Here is a 5,345-nt window from a genome sequence, read left to right on the forward strand (position 1 = left end):
TCCTCTGATACTTCTTTCTAATAGTAAATAAATTCAAGGGCCTTTGAGTTTGATCTTGAATATGTAGTTGTTGCCACGAACGATGATTTTGTTCTTGAGCTTGAGCTTGATTGCTTGAACTTGACCTTGATTTGTTTTTCGTTCTTGAGCTTGAACTTGATTTGTTGTTCGTTCTTGAGCCTGAACTTGATCGCTTGAAGCTTGAAACTTGTGGAGGAATTTGCAGCGTTTGATCCACGAGCTCTTTCTTGCTTCTTGTTATAACTTCTGGTGTCTTTTTTGGGTTATGAAGACTCCTATTTATAGTTGTGGGAGAAAGAATTATGATAAGAACAAATTTTTTTCAATCAATCAAATTGAAGTGTGACAAGGCCGCATTTGATTGGCCATAACATGTCACTTGCACACGTGGCGCGATTTCATTGGCCTTTTAATGTGACTTGGCATGCCTTTTCATTTTGACACGTGTCATGATCCCATTGGCTCTTCTGTGTGACTTGGTGTGCCACGTCATTTGACACGTGGCACCAAACTGGGTCTCTAGGAAGATGGCATATTGGGCCTAATGAAGTGGGCTCAGCATTTGTAGCTCAACTAAATGGACTAACTCAATGGATTAAGGCTTATTTATTTAATCCATATATATTGGGCTTATAATTAATCCAATTATATTAGCCCCTAAATTTATTTAAACTAATATATCTTGAATTTTAAAATATAGTCCCAATTATTTTACGGATTTAATTCCAATAAAATTATATGCCTACACTATTATTTGTTGCAATTTTAATAAAGTTTTATACATAAATTTGTATTCCGCATCGAAAGTAGTGGGTTCACAGAATCACATGAATCCGGTACCAAAGGTCTGGATACGCCCTTGACTACACATCATTTACGGTATTTCTTTTTGTAACTCAGAGTAATTTTCATGTTGCCTTCTTAGAGTTGAAACTTTGAATTAGTCGCATCTCGTGAATTTAAGGCTTATGAGATGGGACATTAGCATCGCAAATCTATTGCAGCCACATTGGCAATAGGTTGTGTTGGATACGAGCGCTTACACTATGTTTTGGATCATTGTTATCCATCGTTTTATAATATATTGTATTGTATTGTATTGTATTGTATCGTTTTATGGATACAAAGTTTGAATAGATTGTATCGTTTGTTGTTTTTTAAATAACATTTTGTTGTTTGGTTTGACTGTATCGTACTGTACTGTAACTGATAAGTTCACTAAAATACCTCCAATTGTTTTAAATAAAATTTATCAAGAATTACACATAAAAATAATTTAAGACAACCCCTTTCTACTAATTTATGATTAATTATGTAGCTTGAAAACAAGAGCAAAAACCCGGAAAAAAAGGTTAACTAATATTAGCAACACAAAAAAAATTAAAACGATGGAAAGAGACAAAGAATTGAAGGTAAAAATTGCACGGGGCGCCCTATTTGGGCGCCCCTTTTTAACCTGTAGCCGCTTTGTCTTTCTGTTTGTACCTGTACCCACTTTTTAAAAAACTTCAGCTTCCCTTTCTCCTCCCCTTCTCCTCCTCTTCTTCTTCTTCTTCTTCAATACCACAGTTCTTGCTCTTCACTGTAGTTAGTGTTTGAGATAAGCCTTTACAAATAGAATATGAGATTGGAACTTGCTAGTTTCATGCTTTGCGGTAACTGAAGAAGATAGATTTTCTGGATTTAGCTTTGCACGATATGTAATCGTCAGACTTTCATTGACCATTCTAACAAATTTTAACGGGAAATAATATATAGCTACTTAAACATGATATTTCAAGACTATCCGCCAAAAATTACTAGATATTTCCATGTAATTCCTTTGATGAATGTACAAGAAACAGTACAAGAAACAAAGACAAAAACTTCAGCTCTAGAGCTGAAGTTTCCTAGTTACAACATAGAAGTTTTTATTTTATAACTGGCAAACTTCAGCTGTAGAGCTGAAGTTTTCCGGTTACAAAGACAAAAACTTCAGCTCTAGAGCTTAAGTTTTTATTTTATAACTGAAAAACTGCTTAAGTTTTTATTTATAACTGAAAAACTTAAGCTCTAGAGCTTAAGTTTTTATTTTATAACTGGAGCTTAAGTTTTTCGGTTACAAAGACAAAAACTTCTGCTGAAGTTTTCCAGTACAAAAGAAAAACTTCAGCCCCGTGGGCTGAAGTTATGTGAAAAAGCGGGTACGCTTGCAATTTTTTTTGCAAAGCGGGCATAAGTTAAAATGTGGCACAAAAAACGGATACAGAAACAAATGCCCCAAAATTTCTCACCCTCTAATTTCAAAAATTGTGGAAGTTGGAGTGTCAATTCATGTCTTTAATCAAAAGAATATTTACACCCCAAGAGAAAATAAGGAAAAAGATAAATGAAAAGAACAACTACCCAAGATCTCTAGGATCATTGTGATTTAATAAGATGTACTTATTACGTTAATTGTCAAGGTATGTGGGCTAGATTGCATTAAATGTCAAATAATATATTAATTCGGGTTGCTTAAAGTAGTTTAATTGCAGAATTAGACCAAAAACCAACTTCCTTAATGAAAGGGAAATTAATGAGAGGAAGTTGTTTCAATTCAATATCAAGTCGTTGATTATAGTTGTATGAAAATGACAAGAATTAAGAAAGTTAAGTTGCAATTGGTTGAATTAGAATTATGGTATGAGTTTGGTGAAGATATAGTTAGGTAATTTATATGATGGCATATTTACTTGTGTATTAGACAAAGGCACGAGTATTACACTGTCAAACTAAAAAAGAACAGACAATTTTAGACTAATAATAATTAAATCAAGATGTGATTGGCATAATGGCATTACATTTATACGTGTAAGATACTCATCTAAAACCATTCTCCTTTAATGCAAACCATTCTCATTTTACTTGTCACTTTACGCGTATCGATAATTTTTCCCCCCTGTTATACCCACAATATTTATTACTAATTTCAAATTATTTTCTCAAATCCAATAAAATATGCATCAATTAATATGTGTATCATGGTAAATTATGCACTCCATTTATTATTTTTTAAAGGGGCGTGAAAAGTCAAAACGTACCAAGTAAAAGTGAACGGAGGGAGTAATTTTTTTCTCGTTTGACCATAAATACTTATAAGAACAACATATACAATGTATTCCTACAGGTGGGTTGATCATAAATACTTAGGGGCCGTTTGGTATAATGAATAAGCAAAAATAACTCCGAGATAACAATTTAGTACCGCCATATCCCTTGTTTGGTTACTAATTAGTTATCCTAGGATTAAAAACAGTACAGGGATAACTTAGACCTGCCAGAGGATGAAAAATTATCCCAGGATAAAGCAATAAAATTGACAATCTCATGATTAATACAACATACCAAACAGTCAATAGGAAATAATACCAGAATAATTAATCCCTGCATAATTAATCCCAATATAACTAATACCATCATAACTTGTCTTTAAACAAAACGACCCCTCATAGTTTCTGTAAAAACTAAAATTGTACCTGCAAATATTGTACTTCATTGTTTGAAATACTAATAAAAGATTGAAAGACTTGTTTGATGAGTATTTAAGTAAATTATGATTTTATCCATAAAATCTTAAATTATTTATCATGTACTTTTTTATTAGCAAGTTATTATAAAATCTAATGTGGTAACAAAATGCTTTTATCATATAGTTCACAAAGTAAAATAACTGTTCCATAATTCATAAGTTTCAACATTTCATTTTCTTTGTTATTTTTTCAGAATTACTGCACCCCACAAAATATAAAATGTGTAAGGGAAAGATGAAAAGAAAGACTACAAAAGTTAGAGATTTCCAGACCCAATAAATTTGTGGTGAGATGTATAAAGCCAAAAAGAATCCTACAAAGCTACAATTAAAAAATCTACCTGTCTGATTTAGCCATCCGTGCAATACTTTTAATATTATTTGTACAACCATAAATTAACACTTTCCCCCACCTCCTCAGTAACCACATTTCTACTCAATGTCAGTAAAAATCCACAAGAATCACTAAAAGTATGATTGGTGAAAAAAACTATAGTATTACATAACCATATTCCAAAAAATAATATAGCAGGTAAAATATATTTTTTGTATATTAATATAATATACATATATAAAAAAATAATTTTTATACATAATTATTATATATTTTTTTTATATATTTGGCTAACGAATGTAATTTTTTTACCGACCAACCAAATATGTAACTTGCCCAAATTCTTTTGCCATTAATCAGAATCTTGAATTCTAGTCTAGAAGTGAGAACTCTTCATAGAGAAGCTTTTCCCTCTTAGTCTCAAATGAGTTATATTCGATGCAAATGTGAATTAGTTTAACATTAAATTGTTCACTTGAAAACTTAAGCTAAGAAGGTACGAACGAAATGATGAGTTCATTAGTTTTGGTAATCATTAGGATTTTCGGGGATGTTCAATACTAATATATTTCACAATAAAGTAGCGGAGTTAGAATTTTAATAGGAGAATCAAATTGTGAGAATACCACGTTTAAAATTTAAACTTGTAATCTAAATAATATTTGAGCTACCTTTCCAATTACCTATAAAGCTTTTTTTTTTTTCGTATCAAATAGATTCAAAAACATGTCTATTTTAGTACTGTTTACCCTGGAATCCGGATAACAATTGAATTTATATGGGGTTTTAAGGATCCGTGAACTAAAAGATACAAAAGGTTTGGATTGAGGAAAATAAAAGATAAAGACTCAACAATTGCTGCTAAAGTAAATAATCGCAGAATATAATATTGCTTAGAACAATTGTGCTTGATAGCGTACAAGAATTGAGAGAGATGGTACCGTAGTGTAATGGTTTCCCATCCCCTCTTTATGGGGTCTTCTCCCCTTTTATACATTCTGATTAAGGGTAAAAATAAGGTAGGTAAATTAATTACATCGTGGATCCCTGTAATTACGCCTTAATGGCCTGAAGTGGTTGAGAAAATCACGTTTGGGCGAGATATCCGGCGACGCTTGGTTATCCGTTACGAGTCCGGCTTCCGACCTTGTGTGTTTCTCCATCCGGTGGTGACTCATATCGAGCTCTGCAACGGTCTCGAAATGACTCGACCTCGGTTGTTGACGTGGCCGTCGTTCTACCTTGCATCCAGGTCGGGTTCGATGGCCCCGACTTGCCCCGGACCGGACCCAACCCGGTCGGGCTCAAGCAAAAAGGGTATCACCCAATACAGATAGTCCCCTCGTTTATTAGAGAGTAATGATAATAAACGATATGATCGGTGACGTGATGCCCGTGACGTATGGCCATACGCCAGCTGAAAAACCCATCGAGTGCTCT

The sequence above is a fragment of the Nicotiana attenuata genome, unplaced genomic scaffold (assembly GCF_001879085.1).
Source record: "Nicotiana attenuata strain UT unplaced genomic scaffold, NIATTr2, whole genome shotgun sequence".
In the NCBI taxonomy this organism is placed as follows: Eukaryota; Viridiplantae; Streptophyta; class Magnoliopsida; order Solanales; family Solanaceae; genus Nicotiana; species Nicotiana attenuata.